This window comes from Rhodnius prolixus, unplaced genomic scaffold (assembly GCF_049639745.1).
Source record: "Rhodnius prolixus isolate KJV_2025 unplaced genomic scaffold, Rpr scaffold_4, whole genome shotgun sequence".
Classification (NCBI taxonomy): Eukaryota; Metazoa; Arthropoda; class Insecta; order Hemiptera; family Reduviidae; genus Rhodnius; species Rhodnius prolixus.
In genome coordinates this window covers 44,272,251-44,298,730 of record NW_027411614.1, presented here as the reverse complement: position 1 = coordinate 44,298,730, position 26,480 = coordinate 44,272,251, and the positions used below count along the sequence as shown (strand labels likewise).

Genomic DNA, 26,480 nt, shown 5'->3' with positions numbered 1-26,480 from the left:
TTTTCTCTTCCTCGGAGCTTCTTACGGCTCATTCTGTCCGGGTGATGGACAGTGTTGTCTGTAACAAGAGAGAACACTGTCATCCGGAGGCCGGCAGTGCACTGAAAAAAAGCTCCGGGCGCTAATAACCTGAGATGTTGACGCGCCTTAAATCATTTTAAAAAATTATTCATTAATTTGTTTTGATTTTTCTTTTTTTGTTTTAGAATTAACATAATTAGCTTTATTAACTTTTTTTAATTTTACTAAAACACATAAATACTATTTAAGAAATATTGGAGTCGAAGAGTTACCGAGTAAGATGTAATTAATTTAATATGTACCTGTCAAAAAATTATAATTAAGAACAGATAATTTATTTGACCAACCTCATTATTCTCTATATATTTCATGAATTAGAGATACTTTTCTCGCTGTTTTCTTACTAATTTTTATTTTCTGGTCCATACTGTGCAAAAGGAAACGCAAAGTGATCAATTATTTTGTTGTGCACTCAAAATAGTTATATCCGGTTAAAATATTATCAACTTCAAAAACATTTCCGAGCCTAGTAACGGAAACTAAAATAAAGAGCTTCCTTCTTCTTTGTTTTTTGGCTGCCAAAAGCAAAGTGCTCTCTTGATCTCACAGATTAAATGCAACTGGCGGACGGAAATGAAATTTTTTTGTTTGTCTGTTAGTCCGTAAGAAATAAATAACACTAATTAAATTTCTTTATTGGATTTTACTTTTTTAATTTTATTAATTTTTTTTTTGTTTTGTTTGATTAAAAGATTAGTCAATTTATCTTTTCATTTCTTTTGATCTCAACCCGCCATTGTTGAAGTAACGCAAGAAATATACAAGAGGCATGTAAGGATTTGTGTTATTAATTAGAAGACGACTATGAAGAAAAGAGAGGAAAAAAGTTGAAAGTAGAAAGAGAAGGAGAATGAAGAAATAAAAGGAGTTCCGAAATTAATGAATTTACTTAGCAAAAATACATTTCACCGGTGATATATTGGAAGAGCGGGAAGTGGTGGATGTAGAAAGGAAATGAGGACGAAAAGTAAATAAATAAATATAATGAGAGGTACAGATAAATAAATACACACAGATCTGGAGAGAGCGGCAAGAGAGAGAGATTACAATTTACTATATCCAGTTAATTATATTCAATTAGATATTGGGCTGGAATCGTGAGGTTCTCCAATCTGGAGAAATGTGGAACTGAGAAAGAGCGGGAGAAATTGGACATGTATGAACTTGTTGGCACTAGGATGGCTAGAGTTGGGAGAGATTGTTGCTGGAAGAGAGGAACTACAGAGTTTTTGAGAAATGATTTTTAAAGAGTTTAATAAAATACAGCCGTACGAACAGGCCAGGAGGCGCCTGTTGGGGATGCTGGTGCGTAAGGGCGCTCCCACTAACAGTGATGGGTGCACACCCTAGGGGGCCCTTTGTAAACCAGTCAACACCCCTCAACTTGTACATCATTCACAACTTAACCATCTCTGTTCTGCTCTGCTCTGTCTTCCTCACATTATCTCTCCATGTCTAATCATTTCTTTTTTGTTTTATTCCTCTGTCATCTGCACGTTTTAATAATTTGTTTGTTTCTTTTCCCCTTTTCTGACCTCACATATAGTTAATGTAAATATATCTAATCCAAACTTAATAGAATTTAAAAAAAAAAAATACAAGCTAAAAGTCAATCAAATTAAGTAATTAACAAATCTAATTGACTGTTTTTGATGTTTGACTCGCTCAATTATTTTGGAAACCCAACTGTTTGAGGCAAACATCCGCTCGCTTATCCACCGACTTCCGTCCTTTGTATTCATCTGAACGAGGGCAGAAATACCATCTCTCTGATCATTACACAGCTAGCTAAGCCAATAATTTGCTGTATCTCTTCGACTGCTGCAGAATGATTCCAGGCTTGACCACACTAGAAAATCTCCGTTGACTTATTTTTGGTCATTCATCGGAAGAAAAAGGGTCATTTGAAGGATGGAAGCAAAACTCCATACATTATGTCTTAGGTTGAAGTAGACTCACGTTTTGGTTAAGACTTCACGATCTCCCTACTCTACTTCAGTTCATTCTCGGCCATCTATCCCAAGACTAGAGTTTACAACGTAAGAAAAGCTTTACAGTAGAAATACACCCTGCCTACTCAATTCTAAAGTTGCAATCGCTGAAGATGGATGAAAATAATCCTTTTATGGCGGATGAAATCATTAATATTTTCAGCTTCTGATCATAGGTTCAACATTTCCGTCGTTCAGAATGCGATCTCATTAAAGTATCACCTGTATTTAATATTTTTACGTTAGAATTAAGAGACCTAAAGATGTCACTTTAGACAAGAAAACTTTGTCTTCTTCGACACTTTCCATTGAACAACGTGGAACAAAGTGGATGTTGTATTGAAAGAATTGAAATAGATACAACATTATTGTTGGTATTAGAACGGAAGTAGGTAACGAGCTTGGACTGGACAACCGGTGTCTAAAAAGGAAAGACAAATTGTTTGAAGAAAGAAATGAGAGAGAGAGACAGAGGGAGACAAAGTGAAGAGCTAGAAGAAGAAGTGAGTTTTATTGAATAGTTGGGGGCAGTAAGTCATGTCCTTCTGTGTGTAAATAAGCTGCTGAGCAGGACACAATGAACAGGACAAGACAAAGGTGGTAAACTGGAGTGAAAGAAGGTCTTCTTCTTCTTTTTTTGTTGTAAGTTTGAAGAACTAGAAGAGGAAGAAGTGGCTACGTAGTATTAAGAGGAAGGAAGATCTCAGAAGAGGGGGGGAGAGCCGGAGTATCCTACTAATGGTTCATTTACTCGCTCACATTGTCTAGCTCTGTCAGTGCAATAGCAAGAGAAGAGTCATTGAGCGCGCGCAGATGTTACTAATTATTGTGGGCAGAATGACTAGAATTAGATAGCTAGCCTCCCTTCCGTCCGCCTGCGACATCCTCGGCCTCCTAGTCAACGCTAGCAACACTTCCACACAAACAGCCAGTTCCTGACAGGCACGGCTTCGTCAGGCTCTGTCGGCCTCTGTAATCACCTGAACGGTCGATCATGCGTGATAAAACTTCTATAGAAAACTAGCTACACTAATTGTTACACCGATAATTACTCGCACCGATTCATATTACTACTTCTTTTCAACACAAAAGAAGAACAAGAAGAAGAAGAAACAAACAACTAAAGAAACAGAGAACATTGACATCACTATTTTGTTTAAACAACAAAATAGTCCTTATTAAACAAAGTTGAAGTGAAGTTACCATGGAAATCTGTACATGAATATATTTATTTGTAACACAAGACAAATGTATTATAAGAACAAATAACTCACCATAACTTCTTAGCTCATTGAAATTGTGGTGAGAGATCCGCAGTGCCGGATAATATCTTCCATTCTATCCGCCGCAGCAGGCATGTTTATTGTATCCCAAGTCCGGATTCGGATTTTCACCCTTCATCATTTGATGGTCCAAACCTCATTTTCAAAATACGGTCTTAATTTTGCTCACCGAAGTTGCCCATCTTCAAAAGAATCATTACCAATAAGAAGAACCCCTATGATGGGCTAAGTAAACAGCGCAGGCCAATATTGTATCCGGTGAGAACACCGGAGAGAGAACTCTACGAGATGTGGCTATTAAATAACGAGACTGATGCTGCTACAAAAAAACTATGCGTCCGCCAAATCCTAACGACCGACAGCTGTGCAGCGTAAAGCCTTCTCTTTCGATTGTGCAGCGTCTCACGTGTTTTTGTAGAGAAATCTGTCTGACTGGAACCGTCGTTTGTGTAAGAGGTGTTAGTTTCGTTTTGCCGAAAACATGGATACTACACATGTAGTAGAGCTACGAATTGTCGTGAAATTTCACATCAAAACTTGATGAAAACCGAAGCTACTTTTATTAAAAGAAGTTTATGGTGATGAATGTTAATCACGTGCGAATTTTTTGAGTGGTTCAAGCGTTTCCAAGATGGCCGCCGAGAAGACGTCGGAGATGATGACCGCCCGGATCGCCCTTCCACGTCCAAAACGGATGAAAATATCGATTATAATTAATCAACATTACTACCGGTGAGGTGCTTGCTCAACTCCGTGAAAGAGTAAGGGAAAAAACGGCCCGCTTTGTGAAAGAACAATTCATGGGTTCTCCATCAAGACAACGAGCCGGCTCACACAGCATTGTTTGTCAAGACGTTTTGTAGCCAAGTACAACATACTAGTTTTAGGCCATCCGCCTTATTCGCCTGACCTGACCCTATTTGACTTTTGTCCTGTTCCCCAAAGTCAAATCTGCATTAAAAGGAACATGATTTCAGTCCTTTTTAAGCTGTGAAAGAAAAAGCGGCACGCGTCATGCAGGAGCTCACAGAAATTAGACTTCCAGCACTGTTTCGAACAATGGTAAATTCGTATGGAGCGTTTAAGGGATAGGGGAGGGGTGTATATTAAAGGTGATAATAACTAAATATGTTTAAATTCAAAATAAAATGTTTTACCTCAGAATATTAATCAGGTAACTGCATTTCCATTAAATCCTTAGTCCTTTCCAAGTTAGAACAGACCTCTGCAAGGTTCAGACAAATGACGGAATTCGTTCAATTTTCAACCGGAACTTCCTGTGAATTAATAACTGTATTTTTACCAATAAAGTAGCAAAGCAAAAGAATGGTTCATTTCTTCCTCAAATTAATAACATATTTTGCTTAAAATAATAGTAATTTCTTTCTTAATGTTTATTCATTACGTTTGCAAAGATAAATTAAAAAAATAAAAAATAAAAATAATTATAAACTATTATTATTCTATAATAACTTAATAACTCTAATAATTAGATAATCATATGAATATGACAGATCTATTTTATTAAATGATATATCTATCGCTGCAGAATATCGAGAAAAATTAAAAAAAAAAACAACCTCAAACGTCTAATTAACAAATAGCCTTCATAGACTTGATAATTCAACTTTGTTCTTTTTTATGATGCGGGCAATCATTTAGTGTTTCTTATGCAGTTCTAATTAATTAGTTTGAATTAATAGTGTAAAAGGAATACGGGTTTAGCAACTATCTACGAGTATATCTGAACGCAAAAAAACCCTAGAAAACCGTTTAAAACTTCGTCTTATCTTTGAAATGTTATCTCTCGAAATGACGTAATAATTTTCAAAAATACAAAAAATATTAAACTTCAAATGATGGATAGTAAAAAAACCACTGTGACCACCCATTACGTATCTTCATCCATCACATCATTTGATGAACCTAACCACATATTCAATATATGGTCTTAATTTTGCTCACCGAAGTTATCCATCTTCAAAAACAGCAACTCATTGCCAATAAGAACCCATGTGATAGCTACGTAAACAGCCAGGCCAATAAAGTAAGTAAAGTAATTGCCTATTTTTTCAGGCGGGGCTTAACGTCCAGCTACCAATTAGGTGTCGTGGACGGAGGCGACTAGCAAGCATACTTTACTGTAAATTTCTCATATTAACCATTAAATAAAATCCAAGCCCTAGACTGGGGGAATCGAACCCACTAAACCAACAATACATCTTAGCTTTGCGGGTCTAGTCTCTTAACCGCTCGGCTACCGTGGCGCCTCAGCCAGGCCGATATTGTGTCCGGTGTTCCCTCTATTCCAGAGTCCCTAGAATATTATTGCCAGTAAATATCCAGCCTAAACTGGCTTCTAAAGAGGTTCACATTATTGTAGAGATGAGGGAATTTATCTTCATGGAGATAAATAGTGTACTACTAAGAGATATATAGTTGAACTTACATCACAAAATTTTGTAAAATTTAAGTTATTTAGATTGCTAGATTGATTGGTGTTATTTTAGCTTACTAGGAAGCCATCTTAATTTCCAGTCACAAATGGGGGCTTACATTTAACTGTAAATTGTTCAGCCGGCTTAATTACAAACTGATAAAAATATATATAGTAAGTTTTTATAATACATAATACATAAATTACAAAAAATAATTTGTATATTTATCTCATGAGTGCGAGATAGGTTTGCGGTTTTCTGCTTTCTGTGTGGGTGGAGACCATTATAACTTTCTGATTAGGGACCAAAAAGTTCACTGATGTGTAACACAAGACTAAAAATTGTTAGTTGATTGTGTTTTCTTTCCTTTTTTTAGTCCAGTAGATGTTGTTCGGCTGGACGTAACTACATCTACTTTCACGCATGATCGCCAACACTAGAGCAAGATCAGGCCAGCGGCTGCCAACAGTGGCGTGTAGTTCTCCTCTAGATGAAGGCGGCGACGACAGTCTCTTATAGTGTTCTCTTAACGAGCCTACGTGACTTCTGGTCCGCCTCCAATTAAAAACGCCAATAGCACCCATACTTAGACAGGAAATGGATCTTTGTCTTATTCACCCTCTCCTCCAATTTTTTTTTTTTGATGCTTCTTTTTGTTTCACTTTGTTTTTTTGGTTTTCCTTAACGATCCTTATATGACTTCCTGTTTCACTGTTTGGACACGTGTCTCTTTGTTTGGAAATCATTTAAGTGAATCTTGTGATAGAAATAACTTGTAATGAGCAGATACCTTTGAAGCTTCATTGTAGCGAAAGCAATAACACAAAGAATCGTATATCCGAATATATCCGAATCGCATACAGTTTTCGAGTATTGTAATCATGTCAAATTTTCTTTCAACGTCAGTACTCTACAGGTAGTTCTGAAAAAAAACCCACAGCACTCCATCTTTCTCCAACGAACTTCCTCTTTGCTCTTTTTTTTCACTGAAACCACACCGGAAGCGAGACTTTACTGAGTGCTATTTATCTTGTTCTCGGAAATCATTCCAACAGTTGCTATCGATTGAATGTACTCATATGGAAAGAGACAATTTTCTTTTAGCGATGACCGGACCGGATGGAAAAGTTTTTCAGCAGTGTTTCTTCCGGGTTCAACTCTCAGCAGGAATTTATTAGCGTTAGTTAAATATGTTTCACAAAATTGTCCCTAAAAATCTTTTCACGATTTTTATCAGCGATTGCTTATTTCCAACCAATTTTCAAAATTAAACGGTATGTTATTTGAACATGTTATCGCAAAATAGTTTGTTAAGATATGCACGCTGGAGGCTGGTATGGATGTACCGTATCTTGATGATCTAAATCCAGTTGTGCGCGAGCGATATCCGCCCCTCTTTGCTCAGTACTCTGTGCTGGTTAAAGAATCAAACAAAAAAAAGGTAATAAATATTGAACTTTATTATCTCCAAAAGTTTATTACCTTCTTTCACCAGTACCACTTTTCACACTCTATTCGTATAAATAATGGATTTCAGTATGGCGCCGGAGAGAGAGTAAAGTGATTCTTTTTTCAATGGTAATCTCATATAGTGATCACGACTTTTTTGTTTTAACTATGAGAGAAACAAGAAATCAAAAAAGAGCGCATGAAAATAAAATTATATATATATATATATGTATATATAAATCAAAACGCTCACGATTTGATCTGTGTAAGTTTGTTTGTGAGTTGCAGCCGAGCGGTGAGTATATTGTGAACTCACAATCTCTCTGATCCTCGGCCCCTCTCCCGCTCACCCGCTGAGTCCTGTCGCTGCTGGGTTGCTCGCCTGTTATTCCTCACTTTATCCAATTAATATTTTCCCAATCCTAGACTATAAATTATCAACTATGCATTCCATTTTTTTTTTCCAGTTTATTTATTAATGAACATACAAATTAAGAACATTCCATTTAATGGCTAACATTATTCTTTAAAGTAAAAAAAAACTTTAAAATATACGTATTTGTATTGGTTTACAGCGTTATATATCCCATTCCGTCTCCTCTCCTAATAAATATCTCCTAATAGGGGGATTAATGCTGTCAACAGCTCCCGACATTTGTGATTCATCCAAGCCTAATTTAGGTTAGTTTAGACAGGGAGTTACCAATCAGCGCCACGATAGCCGGACGGCCTCCCGAGAAAGCCATTGGGTAATTGTCGGAAATCGCCAGCCAGGAATACTTGATAATTTACTGAATAAGTAGTGTGTCCTGACGAAAGAAACGTTGAAACTGTCGCTATAGAACTCCAAGAACATCTTCTCTCTCTCTTCAGCTACGGTATAAAAGAAGTTTTTAGATTTTTTAACTAATTAAAGGAGAGATTTTTCATCTTTTCAAAGAAGACAATATTTTGCTCAATTAGTTTTCTCAATTAGACTTCAACAGACTTAATTAATTGAAAACCTAAGTACTGAGGTGCCAAGTTTAAGTATTTTTATTTCCTATATTAGTGGATTTATTACACTATAACTGTTTTGGATCACGAATAATGGAGCAACCAGAAGATAATGAAACAAATGACCAACTTAAAATTAATCAAATACAAAACTACAAATTCAAATAACCAGCCAAAGTTAAATACCAAAATGGAGTACAAAATTAACATGACAAATTGTTGTGCTGATTACATTACTAGTACAAAGACAAATTGACACATACTATGTATATTATGTCACCGGATAACAGCTTTTTTCCATTGTGGATCCATTGTTTGCAATGCTCACTAATGTAATGTGTGCCATGTTTGTGGTTTGTGTAATTTGTAATAGTCAGTAGGCTTTTGATTGTTCGACTATAACCGGTAGTCTTATCATTAAGAAGGATTTATTATAACTTTTGGGGGGAATTTATTTAAGAATTGAACAATATATCCCTGATGCTCAAATTCTCTATGGTGTTATTTTCAGTTGAACCTGTTTTCGGTTAATAATCCCAGGATGTTGCTTAAATTTCCACGCAGATTCCCCACTCTACCCCCCATCATTCCAATTTAAAACATTTTTTCCTAAAAAAATTTTATTTCGGTGGCTTTACCGAATATACGTAGATCTTTAAAAATAATTTTTACGTGACTTCCGTATTAATTGCTGACGTAGGCCTATTATTTAGCGGTACTTTAAGACGTGGAGATAAATATTGTGTCCATTAGTTCTGTTGGGAGGTTACAGACAGATGACTGCCACTGCCACTATGATTGAGTACTGATTCTGCATCCGAATTCAGTTACTTAGTATTAAGTTAAGATTATTGGTGTTAGATTTAATTTATTTTTTATAATTTTGGTTTTTCTAATTTTTATACATCTAATTGTGGGTAGTGCTGAAACAATGCGTTCGCTGTGCGTCATGCTATTTGGTGTTTTCCGGTTTCTGTCTTTCTCGTAATGTTTTATTCCTTTTTTTCCAAAATTTTGCGAAGTCTGCCCGATATACTAGTTTTTCCGCAGCTTAAATCTTCTGTAATAGATAACAAAATTACTTAGCATCTCGCAAGGTTACTTTAGATCTGTTTTTTTTACTGTTGTCCACTTCAACAATATTTCAGCGTCTGTAGTTCGCAGTTCTATTAGACATTCGGAGATAACGTGTTGCCAATGCTGCATTTCAGCCACGTAAAACCAATTATTAACTGAACTTCCTCCAATTCTCCATATGGGATAATTTAGAGGGTGAAACGTAATTGGGTCTTTGTTAGATCGCGGTTTCTTTCTTGAGACTCTGGTCTACCGATTAACGGGTTACTTCAGACGTCCTGCTTATCCCTACTATAACATCCAGGCAGCGATTTCCGAGATGAAAATGAAATAAAAACCCAAGAACATTCTTTGATAATTTTTATCAGAAAATATATCCCGGATGTCCAGGGTAAAATTATTGTTTGAAGCACAGAGAGTTTTACAAGTCAATTAAGCACACTGTAAGCTCAGCTTGATCCAAAGTACACCGGTGCCTTACGTTTAGCAAATAAATAAATAATTGAGCTTTAATCAATCACAATCGACCGAAAAACTACTAATTGTTGGAAACATTTTACATATCTAGTAAATTTAAATACTTCCGTCCCGTTCACGATTACCTAATTTGGTGGTTGGACGATTAAGCACGATATGTAAAAGTAGGTATTTACACTAAGTGGACCCCATAAATACCGTTTAGGAACTTTCATAATTCTACTGGCTGTCGGAGGGGGGAGGAGAGGGGAAATGACTTCATTAAGACACAAACATAAAAACCATAATCACAATTACATCTCAAGAAATTTACATTTTAAATTATATATTTACCGTATTGTAGATAAATTGTCCTTTAGCAAAATATATTACGTCATAAAGTTACTATAACCCTTTGAATAGGTTTTTATACCTATATATACGGCTGCCATTAATGGAAATATCTAATTAAGTGGTAAATGCACAGTCATACATTCTAAATAGGCTCATTAGAAGAAAATAGGCGCACAGATTGAATAGGCAATTTATTTTGGACAATTTCTCCTTAAATATTAATTTAGCATTTATTTATTAATAGCCTAATGTGGGTGGATATTTTTAATCAATTTTTTTTGTTTTAATTACTTAAATATGGCGGATTGGATTCGTAAAATGGTTGGTGGGTGATCGTAGCAAGATCTTGTTTTTTCCTCAGTTCTAATTGGTGGATTACTCGTCGAAGTTAGGTTCAAACTCTAAATTTTCGAAACAATTTAACCCTTCTATATAAAATAATGTTTAAGACCGGGTATCATTACTTTATACTGAAATGGTATTTCAAAATAAAGCCGCAACACCACCCTTCTTATCCCTTTAGGCTGGAAGCATAGTGGAGCGGCGAGCAAAGCGGCGATGATAGCGAAGAGCAAAGCGGCGAAAACACTCACTATACTCGCAGATAGAGTTGCTCTATCTTCGCTTTGCTCTCCACTAAGCGCGGTCCCATATGTTAACTTGTGTTTGATTTCGCCGCTTTGCTCTTCGCTATCATCGCCGCTTTGCTCGCCGCACCACTGTTTCCAGCCTTATCTCATTTCACTGGGGATAATATTTCAAAGAAAAGTTGTAAAGGCTAAGTACAATGTTTGTACAAAGTTAAAAGGGAAAATTTTAGAACCATTTTCAAGAAAATTTCCCAAAAAAAAACAGTGAAAAAAACCCACTGAGTAAAAACCCATTTCTAAAAAAGATTTTCACACCTACCTAAATATGGATTTTATTTTTTGTGAAATTTAGAAAAAATTAGGCAACACTTTCCTTGCCTCATTGGTGAAATAGAAACTCTTTAGTTTTAGATAAAACTACTACATCCTTAGCTCTGATTGATGGAAAAGATAGTAGAATAGTTTATTTATACTTGATTTTCCTTTCTGTAATAATTTACAAAATACAAATGATTTTTTTATAGCCTTATTGATCACGCGAATATCTATTTGATAACACCTGCAATAAAGAAAAGATGGCCGTGAGGAAAGGCAAAGCTGTTGGAGTCCTGCTCTAAAAGTAGGAGGCAAGGGAGATGTAAAGAGGTCCGATAGGTATAATTGCCTTGCAGGTATAGCCAGTAAATCAGCCTAGACTCTGCTCCACTACTAGGCTGTACGCATGTATATAATATACAATTCCAGAACACTAATGAAGCTATACGACTATTTTAAATGTCATAACTAACAATATAACTAAAAACCGTTTAAATGTTTACAACTAAGTGTTCTTTTTGTTTTATAGCTCATCCTTTTCTTCCATTTTTTTATTTTTATTTAAGTTGTTTTATTTATATTGTAAAAATAACTAATTGAATACAAGAACTTGTTTTATCCAATAGAATTGGAATAAAACTGACTTCGATTACTCGCTTCAAGTCCAGAATTAGTTTTTTTATACTTTAACTTACTCTTTCAGCTTGTGGGAGGAAGTACCGCAATCGTGACGAATTTATTAAATAAATTGTTCACCGGAAATACGTAGTTTGTAAAACCGTAGCGTGAAATACTTTAAAGTGAAATATGTAAAAACCCTTAGTACGTACTGAAATGTACGAAGTAAGTTTTAAGTGGTATCTCTGGTGAACGGATCATATTCTCGAACCCTGGCGATTTTGGCGATTCTAATAATTACTCTTAATTATATATAACAGCCAGGAACCGTATATTCTACTGAATTTCCAGCTTAGAGCGAAGTGTTTACCATAAACCATTTGTCGGGAGTGAACCTGTTCAATATTTTTCTATGGAAAATGTTAAAAAATAAAGTAGAACTGCATGTGTACATTCGATACAGAAAGACAATCGATACAGAAAATCGTTTCAGCTATTTTGGAGGAAATCTTTAAAAAGGGAAAAATCATATCAATAAAGTGGTGTTTCTATTTGATGGATTTTGATAATCACAAAGTTATGGTCAGCTTTCCGAGATTGAAAATCGATCGATATTTCCTGGTTTTAGCTCCCTGCAATACGCTCAACCAAGAGGAACATTGCCTTTTAAATCTTTTTCTTTTTTTTACTTACACGACCACAAAATGTTTATTTCGAGTAAAAATATTATTTTAGGGTGATTTACAGAGTAGGGTGTACTTAAGTGGACTTTACTCTAATGTGCCGCTTCAGTGAATCGTACTGCTTTACTATCTTAATGATTTTTTAAAGAGAATTCAATAATACAGCTAAAATTGGGCGATTAAAGAGTATCAGAGAGCGGAACTAGGCCAAGACTGTGGAACGTTTTTATTAGTAATAATTGAAATACCATGTAGTTTTTGGGTTTATGGTATTTTGTTTGCAATTTACGAATTATCTTATAGAGGGTCCATGCCAACCGGAAGGGGGTCAGAAAATCATACTTCCTTTTATTGTTTGTGAAGCAAAATGACAACGGAAGAAAATGCTTAAGTTAGAGAACGCTGCCTCCAGACTTTTAATCATTACCGAAACTGTCTTAAAATAAGTAATACAGCTTTCTATAATTGTAAATCCATAGGCTGGCTGAGGAGGCAGCAATGGACGATTGTCTTCAATGATCAAATATAAATGAAGTTTTAAATCAATTTACTCGTCATTAAATCAATTATTTCGTTACGTTTTGACGATTTGTTTTTTTCTATTCTATTGAATCTACTAAGTATCCAATTGATTTAAGATGAATAACTGTAAACCTATTAAATATAGGCAATCAATTTAATTCCAGGAAGATTTGGTTCAATAAATGTGGAACTGGTGCATAAAAAAATAGTTTAGATAAAAAAAAATCTTTATTCCAGTACGATGACTAGTAGTTCCGGTTCAATTAACCCTTTATTTACTTCTATTGTTTCTCGCTGTAGTGGAAGATGGATTTCTCATGGCTTATTAACAATTATTAAAATATATTTATGCTAATTATGGGAAACCTAACTGGTTAATCCTGAACTAAGAAAGCTACAATGGACCACTAGTAAGATTTTCTGCGATTGACGAAATTGGTGAAGAATTCAAGAACACTCAATGAGAACCTCCCAAAACGTGTATTTCTGGTGGAAAATTAATATCGAAAACCGTTCACGAATAGAAAAAAAATTGTAACTTTGATCTTAAATAACTCGACTAATATTAGGCATATCGAAACGGGGTTAACGTCATTTTCCACAGTTTTTTTATGTAGTTTTCATAATCATTGTCAAAACCAGTGGTCCTTATGAAACCCCAATCAGGTTTTTAGCTGTAACTCCGCCAAAAATAAAGATACAGCATCGGGGGTAGAAAATTTGAAAACTAGACCCAAAAAAAACATATAGTTTACTTCGTGGGTTTTTTCAAAATTCCGCTTTCTTAAAAAGTTATTAGCGATTGGTGCGATTTAAATGGATCACCCTGTATATCGAACAACATTCTTTATTTTCGATAAAATAACAATATTCTTAACTTTTCTGTTTCCGATTTACCTTTGAAGTAAAAATAAAAATATATAGCGTAGGAACTATTTTTGAAATATACATTTTTTGTAACATATTTCATGAAATACCTACGAGGTGAAAATAGGTAATAAAAATTTTAATAGATTTTTTTAAATAGAAATAAATTCAAATAAAGAATTGACCATTAGCAGTGGCTTATTGGATGTGTGAAATTTAAGGCGGTCTTTTGGACCAATAGAAAGCCGGTAGTGTTGGATGGTGACCCATTTTTAAAATAGCCACACCCCAACTAATGAGAAAATTAACTTAGCAAGTAAATACAATGGTGGGTTTGATACTTTCAATTTTCTTATCAAATTTTTAATATTTCTTATTTCTGCAAGATTGAACGTAACTGATTTCTGTAAAATATTCACTGAAACAGATTTATTGGAAACCCTAATTTTTAGTCAAAATTCTTATCATTATTTCAAACAAGTACAAGAAATTAGGCTCTTAACGAAGCTGTAAGGATTTTTGGCCTCTGAAGAGAATCATATCAGATTGTTTGTAAATCCCAGTTCTAGGGCAATAAAGGGTGATACTGTATTCTAGTTCATATAAAAAAAGAGCGCTAGTGTCTGTGACAAGAACCAGCATGTAGATATTCTAATTCTCTGTGCTCTAGCCAGGAGATACCATAAATAATGTGAAGACCACTTATAAAAATTGATGTACACCTGATTGCTGGATACATTAATTACCTAAGTGGACTAAGAGAAGTTAAGCGCAGATGTAATCATCTCTTAAACTGTCCATGCTCAGATGGAGCTGTCGGATTAGATGACTGGACGTCTGATTGGTTAGTGAAGGAAGGACAAAAGGTGCTGTTGGACTTCATTTGGACCTGCCATCTAAATTATGACCATTAAATTATGTCTCGACGAAGCTCTAGAAGCTCGCCTGATGGTCAGGGGGGGCTACAAAAAAAAGATGGGAAGGGGAAAAGTAGAGTAACTAAACTCAATTTGTATTTAAATTAGTTTAATGAATGATATTTGTGGGGCTATGCCCCCCAGTCCCCAACAAGTAATGATCTAGTTAGTGTATAAAAACAACCTGTCCGTCTCTTATAAGCTTTCTTAACACGTTAAACATTTGATTCTTCTCTAAACACCTGCAATAAATGTTTATTATTTTTTTTTTAATTTGTAATAAGACCTTTCATCTCTTTTGAAACAGAGGACGACCGTCATCTTTGGAACTGACGTTCATCTTAATGATTACCATCTGACTGATTAGAATATATAGAAAATTAAAGTTGGTATCTAGAAGTTGGCAATATCTATCTGCTATATTCCCTCCTTGTTTGTAATGTTCATCTTCATTAGTACCATTAACTGGGTTCGGGAGAAGCAGGAATAAAAAAAGGATTCATCATAATTTCCGCCCCAAAATGGGACAACATAATATTTAGCACAGGTTCAAAACTGTTGATCTGTGAAAGTGGTTAGGATTGGACTGCCTGAACTCTTGACTCTTGAGTTTCGAGAAAATTGTGTTATGAACTCTCACAATAACTTCCTGCCAATAAATGCGAATCAATCGTCAAATTCTTGTCACATTGAGTACTTTTTTTTAGAAAAATTCAAAGTTGATTATAACACATTAAATAAAAAATTATCATTTTTTTTGGCCTATTGGTATTATTAATCTATTGAAACTCTTGGTTCCGTGCCTACTAGATATCCATCATTTTTATTTTGTTGAATTTAAACAGCTGAGCACCGCCGTCAGCAAAGTACTATCAAGCAAACTGTTGTCAGGGCCAATCATATTTGGAGATTTCTATTTCCCATTTTGGGGAGGAAAAATATAGGGCCATTTATTTGATTGTTAGGAGTGAAGCAGAAGATGATTGAATATTAAGGGCGGTTAGAGAAGGGGGTGTACCCTTTCTCTTTTTCTAACAATCATCGTGGGGCTGTTGTACCCAGAACTGAAGAAAGACATTTAGGGAGGTTTTTTACTCTTAAAGGGAGAGAATGGGGTGAGAATTTATTGAAATAATCCCTGTAATGGAGGAGTGGTGAGAGAGAGAGAGAGGGATAACCCTCTTCTCGGCCCTTTTAGGGCGGGTGATCTCCCAAGGGTGAGTTGCAGATAGCTGACACGCTACACAAACATTACAATCAATCTAGACGTTACAGTGTTTGCTTATTATACCACCGGCCCTTTTACTAACAACTCCATATCTATTTATCTATCTATCCATCTATCAAGGCCCTATCTAGCCTCTCTGCAGGGAATATTTACTAGGCCTCAGGGTTCTGGCCAAATCATCATGTTAACTCCATATCTTACTTTAAACCACCTAAACTATTTCTACTATTCCTAATTAAGCTAACTACTATAAAGTTAACACTGTTAAATTCTGCCTTGTTTATTGGCTGGAACTAATTAAAAATATCAACGTAATAAATATGCCACCATTTTGGAGTAATATTATTTACTGTTTTTGTTTCCAAATGTTCAGACTTTTCATCTTGAATATTTAGAAGAACCATGGTTCCGAATGGTAGCTGTAGTTAACCATTCTGCAGTTTTTCGATAATGCCACCATTTTTTGGGGATTTATTTCAACCATTATTAGATGCTAATGAGCATTATCTGAAGAAAACAAAATCTGATTGTCTTAAAATTCCAAACTTGAAATTTGGGCGACCGAATCTGCCATTTTACTAATTCAATTTTTTTGTTTTCAGCAACTTTTCGGAGAACTTTTCGATACAGTTGTCATATCTAATATGTTCACAATGAATTGATGGTTTCAAAAACATGAAGATAGCTAAAACTGTAATTTTATCCCATTTAAATCAGGCTAAACATGGCGATTTTTATGCCCGTTGTGTAGTGGTAATGGTGCGAATCAAGTAGCAGGATGGCCGTCCATTAATGGTGCGGTGAGGTGATACCAGAGGACGCTTTGTTGACAGATGGTTGGTAATAGAACAAGGGCACCATAGTATAGTTGGTAATGTAATCGATTATCCTCTCTAATATCAGATATAATCGATCCGGTCTAACGGCTGTTATTTCCTGGCCAACACTTCTCTTCGTCCCTGCTGACGTCTGTCCACAGACCTAGGGACTCTCGGCTAGCTCTCCATTAACCAGACACTATCTTCTTCTCACCATCTACCCTTCTTTATCGCGCTCACCTTGATTTCATAATTTTGACTATCTCTGTGTGGAAAATTACTTCTAGGATATTCTTTCAGCTTCATACACTCATATGTAGATCTGTATCCTTTATTTGTGACAATTTTCAAGAACAGATAATTTTATGGTAATCCTGCGAGAAAATAGCCGTTGAGTTAACCCATTATCACTTTATCCAAGGGCAGTTTGGAGGTTTCGAAGTTAACAGTCACTGGTGAAAGGTTACTCACAGATTCTAAGATTTCTTAGACATCTTGATCTAGACGAGTATTGCAGGATTACAATAATAAGCAGGCTGAGAGCTGCACCAGGCGGTGTGCGGATCGTTTCTTCACAGGATCAACAAAAGGTCCTCTCTCTTCTCTTTGCGTAGATTGCAATGAGGAGGAGGATTTCAAGACAATATAATAATGATTTGTCCACGTTACGTAGTAGAAAGGAAATGAATGTTTGACGACTTATACAGGTATTTTTAGATGCACCATTTCGCTACGAAGATATAATATTCTACAGCAACATCTATGTGCTTAAATCTGTAGCAGAGTTAGCTAAGAAATATGAATGTATTTAAAAGTTATAGTCGATTAGAATGAATGGAAGAAAATGATTAGAGAAGGATTACGGTGATTTTAATTTCGGTTAAGCTATAAGGATGGCAGGAATATAGAGTACTGATCCATCCATTAGCTGTAGTATATGTAAATAGTTGTATATAGCAGAGGGATGAATGTATGAAGCGAATGTATTTATAAGTAAGAATGGAGAGTGAGTGATATTCTAGTGATAAGCACCTAGACGATGCTGGCTGTATGGCGGAAGCCAATGCCAAAAAAAGTTAAAAAAAAAATTGCAGGATTTCTGTTAGCAGCAGTAAGATGAGCACGATAGATCTTAAAGGTCGCAGTACATCATTGTGACCCTGGTAGAGATAAAAAAAATTGCAGGATTTCTGTTAGCAGCAGTAAGATGAGCACGATAGATCTTAAAGGTCGCAGTACATCATTGTGACCCTGGTAGAGATAAAAAAAATTGCAGGATTTCTGTTAGCAGCAGTAAGATGAGCACGATAGATCTTAAAGGTCGAAGTACATCATTGTGACCCTGGTAGAGATAAAAAAAATTGCAGGATTTCTGTTAGCAGCAGTAAGATGAGCACGATAGATCTTAAAGGTCGCAGTACATCATTGTGACCCTGGTAGAGATAAAAAAAATTGCAGGATTTCTGTTAGCAGCAGTAAGATGAGCACGATAGATCTTAAAGGTCGCAGTACATCATTGTGACCCTGGTAGAGATAAAAAAAATTGCAGGATTTCTGTTAGCAGCAGTAAGATGAGCACGATAGATCTTAAAGGTCGCAGTACATCATTGTGACCCTGGTAGAGATAAAAAAAATTGCAGGATTTCTGTTAGCAGCAGTAAGATGAGCACGATAGATCTTAAAGGTCGCAGTACATCATTGTGACCCTGGTAGAGATAAAAAAAATTGCAGGATTTCTGTTAGCAGCAGTAAGATGAGCACGATAGATCTTAAAGGTCGCAGTACATCATTGTGACCCTGGTAGAGATAAAAAAAATTGCAGGATTTCTGTTAGCAGCAGTAAGATGAGCACGATAGATCTTAAAGGTCGCAGTACATCATTGTGACCCTGGTAGAGATAAAAAAAATTTAAGACAGTTTGTCTTGAAATTTAGAAAGCACATGTAAATTGACCAAATTAGATTGCCCTTTGTTGGTTACAAAATATTGCTTTAAATTAAAAAGACGTGTGGATCTTTTAAACGATTTCTTTTTTTACTTCCGTTCAACTTAATCTTCAGAAAATTTATTTTAAGTCAAGTTTCTAAGAAATCAAGCTTTTCTTTAAAGTTGGAAGCCGAATTATAAAAGCAAATGTGAGAATAGAAGAAACAGGAAGTCGTCTGCGTGTTGACATATTTTTAGATCAGAAACAGACTAGGAAGATCTATGTTCAGATTTCTGTCATAAGTTTATCTATTTGGTGTTACATATATTTATTTAAATTAATACAATGATAAAGTCAGTTCGCTTTTTGACCTGATCTAGCAAAATAAATATCATTAGTTACAACAGAATTGAGAGAAAACAAATTAATGAGCCAGAATTGAAGTGGTAATAAAGAAAATAAATCTAACCAATAAATAACTCATAAATAAAATGGAGGATAATAAATTTACAAAGGGAGTCTCAAAAGCATAAATGTTATTCAAGAAAATCAAGTTATAAAATAATAAATAAATAAGCACTTTTTTCCCCCTTTATTTTCGTGATTTATTTATTTTTCTGATTATTGTTCTTAACTAACTGCCGCATGTATTCAGTAAAAGTTTTGATACCCACGATTTTATGACTAATTGTAGTTATACCGCTAAACAATAGACTTGTAGTGGGGGGATATTGTAAGCGTACATGTTGGAACATGTTCAAGTAAGTTGTAAAGGAAGTTTAAAAAAATAAATAAATAAAAACTGAATGTTTGATTGTTTGATGTGCAATTAGTTGTGGAGAGAGCGAGTGAGAGAGATGAAGAGAGTGGCGTTGCCAATTATCGCTCAGGAGATAGAGAGAGTAAGGGCGAGCCAAACAAGCACAGCAACACTATTAAGTTGATTGCGATTTACAACCGCCACAACCATGTTTCTATACTCACAACAAAAGAACTCATTTAGCAGATCAATTATTTAGTTTAAACGCAATTAAAACATGACCGTAACCAGCTGGGTGATTGGAGCGGGTAGTTTGGTACAACACAACTAGTAACTACATCGTCCGCCAGATCGGTACCAGTCACCAATAAATACTCCTACCTTATCCTTTGTTTATATACCGAAGGGTTGGGAAGGGGTTTTTTTAAAAAAAGAAAACATTACGAATAATTAATCCCTACTATTTGAACTTATAACTTCCCCTTCCGTAATAATAGCACTCTCTAAAATAATAAAAGCTTAGGCTTACAGGAAACATGTTCAATCTTTACTAGCTTTTTTGTTCAGCAATGAGAGATCGATTTATTACCTTTGCGAATCATATTGCATAATAAATCGATCATCAGGATATTCAATGAAATATTTATGATCGCATGTAATTTATTGATTCATTGAAGACGAATAAACGTTCCTTTAATGTGGATTAGACTTCAGATGTGCGTCCACGCTGCAGCTAAAAGTGGTTAATTGTACTACTAGTACTGGAAGGAGCAATCACTCCTTATAACCACGTCTAGGGTAATCTCTCTCACTTATCTTTTGTCTTCCGAAAGTTGAAAGATGAAATCGTTCAGACATGTAACAATCGCTTCGCCCGGGAGGTCATCCTGCAGAATTTTGCACCAGACCCGACAAAACCCCTTTTGTGGCATTACACAATGCCTTTATAGTGCACCAATCAAATGATTGGTGCAACACAGCTCGCAGGAGTGGTGGGAGTGGTTGGTAAAAACCTCAGCCTGCGCAAACGAAAAGGTTTTGTCAGCTGATGATTTAAACGTTTATCAGCTGATCAGAGGTTTCTTAACGGGTAATCGTAATTTGAAGAAATCCAAGAGTAACTGTAATTCCCTGACAGAATTATCTGTGTGGGTCACTGCGAATGGCTGTTATAGAGTGTGTGCCTTTCACAGGCTCCTGTGTATAGTTACCCTTGTAGGTGCCACAATATATCCTCTGGATGGCAGAAGCGTCTTGGCCTACCCTAACGGGATCTAATCTCTAGTAACCAATTTAAATTTAAAGAAGTGATATCAGTTCAAAATTTAAGAATTGAGAAAAATGTTTTAGACTTTCGAAGTAGTTCGCCTAAGCTCTTCAAGCCTCTAATCTATTATCAGGAGATATGCTAGACACTACTTCTTAAAACCAAAGAGATGAATGTTATTTTATTAGGTAAAATAAAAAAATCCGGTAGTAAGTTGGTAAACAATTTATCGAACAAATTATTCAGAGATTTTTGAAATAATTCACTATAATTCCGCTGGTAGAATCATTTTTGCACAATTTATAGAAATATTATTTTCTATTAAAATAATATATCGTACTGTCTGTCAGTTTGTGACGAAAGGAAGAGGATGGAGCGAGCAGGAGGTGTATATACCGTGGGAAGTCAACTGTTAAACTGATTAGTATATTATAGGAGCTCTGCATTTATGTTTGAGGGAAAAAGTCCAGTATAAGGTGTTGCTCTGTGTGTGTGTGTGAGAGAGGGCGTCTGTAGGTCGTGACATCACGTCCGAACACGTATGACACGACCTCTCCCGGCCTCAGGCTAATGACAAGTTTGGTACAACACTAGAAATCCCCCTTCATCCCATTTCTTCTTCTTCTTCTTCGTCGTCGTCTCCTTCTTCTATTAGCAACAATCCCAAACCTTTCATCATTTCTAATGAAGTCTATCTAGTCTGCTTGCTTCTCCTGCTAGCCCAGGACTCAGTCTTAGCTTGGGTCTAAGATTACATACAGTCTGCCTACTACCTGGGCTTCCCCCTCCACCCCTTCTAAACAATTACTCTCCGCTGATCTAGAAAATTGAATTCAATGTCATTTTATTTAAAGTTCTCACTAAATATCTTCTGTTATACTACATACATTTCTGTATCCAGCATCTCTTTCTCTTTTTCTCTCTGTTTTCTTCTTCTTTTTGCCTTTGTCTAATTAGATCTTTTGAAGAAACACAATCCTTCACCTGGTCTATGATTCCAGGATGTACCATAATCGTCAGAGAGGGCTCAATAATTTTTGTTTCATTGTCTGGACTGGGTATTTTTCTTGCAAGATCAACTTCTATGAAAAACTAAAGTGAATCACTCTAAAGCAATTGTTTTTACAAACTTGGAACTTTTACTCAATGTTAATGACCTAAAACACTATACATCCTCAGTGCAAAATGGACGATGCGTGAACTGCTGTGCTGTACTTTTTTAAACTTCTAATTGTTCTAGATATAAAAAAAATATTATTCACTCCATATTTCTTAAAAATTACCCTTGTGACACATTAAATGATCTTTACAATATGGCGGCCGAAAGGAGAGATTTTATTGAATTCCTTAATTCGAATCAGGAATGGATTGTTCTTCCTGTTCGCCCGATGTACTAATAATTAATCACAGACACAACTTTTATGTAAGCACCATTTTAGCTGGATATCTATCCTATCTTTAATTAAGGATATATATTATACACATAATACAGGGTGATCCATTTAAAACGCACCAATCGCTAATAACTTTTTAGAAAAGCGGAATTTCGAAAAAACCCACGAAGTAAACTATGTTTTTTTTTTTGGTCTAGTTTTCTAATTTTCCACCCCTCGATGCTGTATCTTCATTTTTGGCGGAGTTACGGTCAAAAAAACTGGTCAAGGTTTCATTAAGACCACTGGTTTTGACAATGATTATGAAAACTACATAAAAAATTGTGAAAAATGCTGCTAATCTCGTTTCGATACCCCTAATATTTGTCGAGATACTTAAGATCAAATTTACAATTTTATCTATTCGTGAACGGTTTTCAATATTAATTTTACACCAGAAATACACGTTTTTGGGAGGGTCCTCTGTCTGCAAAAAATGTTATTTTTGTTCTTTGCGTCAAAAATATATTTTTGGATCATTGTTTTTGAAAGAGACATAATTTTAACAAATATTTTTTTAAACTGAATCGCCTTTCTTTCAACATGCTACCAACAAATGGTCGATCATTTGATATTTAGTTATAGTTGAATGGATTTTAGTTTGTGGTTAGTTTCCTCAGTATTTCATTTACAGATTGTTAATTATTTATGGATCATATTTCCTGTTTTACGCTTAAGGAATACGAAATCACAAAGTATGTCTTGATTTACCCGTGTGTACTTCAAGAAAAATTCTTTGATGTTTAAAGAAAAAAAAATGAACATCATTTTTGGTTAATTTCTAAAAGAACTGTTAGAAATCTGGGATAAATTTGGGATTTAATAGGGAATATTTTATTGTTCAATGTTTCTGGTGAATGATTCATTAATCGAGTAAGAAGAAAAGGGTCATTTCAGTCATTATTATTGTGCTGAGCTTTTGTCCTAGGGACTAGTTCATCTTCAGGACTTATTGACAATATAATATTTTACCTTCTACTATAAACAGAAGGTGTACCTTCTGTTCTGTCCGCTTATGAACTGAGCGTTTTATATTATAGACAATAAGCCCTGAAGATGATCTAGTCCCCTACTACGTCTACGAAAGCTCGTCAAAATAAATAAAAATCATGACTGATAATATTTTGCAAGAATATTTACTTTTCTTTTTTTTTTTTTTTTTGTAAACATCTATTGCTTCATATGTTCATCATTTTTTTCTCTAGTAAAACAATATATCGTACTGTCTGTCAGTTTGTGACGAAAGGAACAGGATAGAGCAGGAGGTGTATATACCGTGGGAAGTCAACTGTTAAACTGATTAGGTATATTATAGGAGCTCTGCATTTTTGTTTTGAGGGAAAAAGTCCAGTATTTACTAACCAGTACTAACTCCTTTTTTTAGCCCCCATTCTGTTTCACCCGATTTTCGTGTTTACATTTTTCTACACGAATAACTGTCAAGTAATATTCACAACACTTGGTTGTCTATGTTGGTTATGAATATTTAAAGAACATTCTAAATTATACAGCTCTTAACGAAAAAAAGAATGTTTTATGAGTTGTTCATTTAAATTGGTAACATAAAATAAACACTTTTATAGTACCTTGTATAGAACAAAGAATTAATTAACGATTAATTTAGAATAAAGGAGCTCATTAGAACTAGTTATTAAAAAAATACAACCCATTTATTCATTACAGAAATATTTTTAAAAAATTACTGTGGGCAATAAATATATTTAAAAAAAAAAATTAAATTACGAATGGGAAGGTTAAAACAAACAACCGTCCTGGCTATATCCGGGTGCAAGCTCTTTTTTTTTTTTTTACATAAAATAGCAATTTATTCATAAACTGAAGATGGCATGAAAATGCTATTTTCCTTTTACAATATAATAATGACCCTGAACTATAATTACGTTATAGTTCTGATAAATAAACAATGTGGGCTCCGTGTAATGAACGTTTCTATGTATAATCTATACATAAAACATATTTATATAAAAGGGTACTTATAACGGGCTGATAAATACCTAACTATTTTAGTAAAATATCAATTTCACGGCGCAGTTTACTGTAAATTTTCCATATTTTTTATATTTATATATTTTCTTTTATTAAAGCAAAAAAGGCAAAGAAATATGTTTTCTGCATTCGCCATGTTATGGCAATTATCGTACCAAATTTAGAACAGGAAATTCAACTTTCAACTCGATTGAGAAAAGTTTCAATGATTAGTAAAAAAAGTAAAGTAAAGTACCAATTAGGTATCGTGGACGGAGGAGATTAGCAAACATACTTTACTGTAAATTCCTCATATTAACCATTAAATACAAACCAAGGACTAGACTAGTACCGCAATACATCTTAGCTTTGCGGGTCTAGCCTCTAACCGACTAGCAAACATACTTTACTGTAAATTCCTCATATTAACCATTAAATACAAACCAAGGACTAGACTAGTACCGCAATACATCTTAGCTTTGCGGGTCTAGCCTGTAACCGACTAGCAAACATACTTTACTGTAAATTCCTCATATTAACCATTAAATACAAACCAAGGACTAGACTAGTACCGCAATACATCTTAGCTTTGCGGGTCTAGCCTGTAACCGACTAGCAAACATACTTTACTGTAAATTCCTCATATTAACCATTAAATACAAACCAAGGACTAGACTAGTACCGCAATACATCTTAGCTTTGCGGGTCTAGCCTGTAACCGACTAGCAAACATACTTTACTGTAAATTCCTCATATTAACCATTAAATACAAACCAAGGACTAGACTAGTACCGCAATACACCTTAGCTTTGCGGGTCTAGCCTATAACCGACTAGCAAACATACTTTACTGTAAATTCCTCATATTAACCATTAAATACAAACCAAGGACTAGACTAGTACCGCAATACATCTTAGCTTTGCGGGTCTAGCCTGTAACCGACTAGCAAACATACTTTACTATAAAAGTTCTCATATTAACCATTAAATAAAATCCAAGGCCTAGACTAGTACCGCAATACATCTTAGCTTTGCGGGTCTAGCCTGTAACCGACTAGCAAACATACTTTACTGTAAATTCCTCATATTAACCATTAAATACAAACCAAGGACTAAACTAGTACCGCAATACATCTTAGCTTTGCGGGTCTAGCCTATAACCGACTAGCAAACATACTTTACTATAAAAGTTCTCATATTAACCATTAAATACAATCCAAGACCTAGACTAGTACCGCAATACATCTTAGCTTTGCGGGTCTAGCCTATAACTGCCTAACATACTTTACTGTAAATTCCTCATATTAACCATTAAATACAATCCAAGACCTAGACTAGTACCGCAATACATCTTAGCGGGTCTAGCCTATAACCGACTAGCAAATATACTTTACTATAAAAGTTCTCATATTAACCATTAAATAAAATCCAAGGCCTAGACTAGTACCGCAAAACATGTTAGCTTTGCGGGTCTAGCCTATAACCGACTAGCAAACATACTTTACTATAAAAATTCTCATATTAACCATTAAATAAAATCCAAGGCCTAGACTAGTACCGCAAAACATCTTAGCTTTGCGGGTCTAGCCTATAACCGACTAGCAAACATACTTTACTATAAAAGTTCTCATATTAACCATTAAATACAAACCAAGGACTAGACTAGTACCGCAATACATCTTAGCTTTGCGGGTCTAGCCTATAACCGACTAGCAAACATACTTTACTATAAAAGTTCTCATATTAGAAGAAGAAGAAGAAGAAGTCTTTATTTAATTTACAAAATTACAAAATTACATACATGTAAAATAGTATTTCAATTACAGTGAAATTAAATAAAACTAAAAATAAATTCCTTATAAAGACAAACAACATGGTCATTGACCGTCCGTGGAGTCTATGATTTATTGTTGCATTTTGTATTTATTTATTTTTGTATATATATATATTAATATATATATATCAACATATATATATTTATATTTTTTAAATTATTATTATTATTATTTTTATACTGTTATTATTATTATTACCTTATATACTTCCTTCTTTCTGTCTTAACTATACAATATAAAACATAAAGCATTAAACCGAAAATTGGAAAACAAAAAATAGATTTATAATTATCCTGGATTAATAAGTGATACTCGTTTTGCATAAGCTACAGTACAATACTGAACCAAAGCAACCCAGTCTTTGCCGTTCAAATAATCCACAAAGCTCTGTCTAGAAAGAGTAGGCGAACCAAAGTAACGACCGCGCAGTTCAGCCAATGCTGGACAATCCGCCAGGAAGTGAAACAGGTCCTCACACTCATTACTGACACATAGATTGCATTCAAGGTCGGTATTCTTAAAATATTTGTAATTCAACGGTAATAGATCACCTCGAATTTTAAATATCCATCTCATTGATTTCAAAGAAA

General features: G+C 34.9%; 1 protein-coding gene and 1 long non-coding RNA gene across 17 annotated transcripts in view; one reads left to right on the top strand and one right to left on the bottom strand.

Annotated features, from left to right (window-relative positions):
- Positions 1 to 26,480, top strand: part of LOC141456113 (retina and anterior neural fold homeobox protein 2-like) — a 242,948-nt gene that overhangs the window by 14,282 nt on the left and 202,186 nt on the right. The window lies entirely within an intron of this gene.
- LOC141456119 (uncharacterized) overlaps positions 1 to 26,480 on the bottom strand; it is a 222,593-nt gene that overhangs the window by 30,709 nt on the left and 165,404 nt on the right. For 14 of the 16 annotated variants that reach the window (XR_012459590.1, XR_012459588.1, XR_012459591.1 and 11 more), the window contains exon 6: positions 4,513 to 4,632. This is a non-coding gene — a long non-coding RNA (uncharacterized lncRNA). Of the gene's footprint in view, positions 1 to 3,346; positions 3,538 to 4,512; positions 4,633 to 26,480 lie in introns of all 16 variants that reach the window. The other 2 variants (XR_012459593.1, XR_012459592.1) reach the window with 1 other exon arrangement.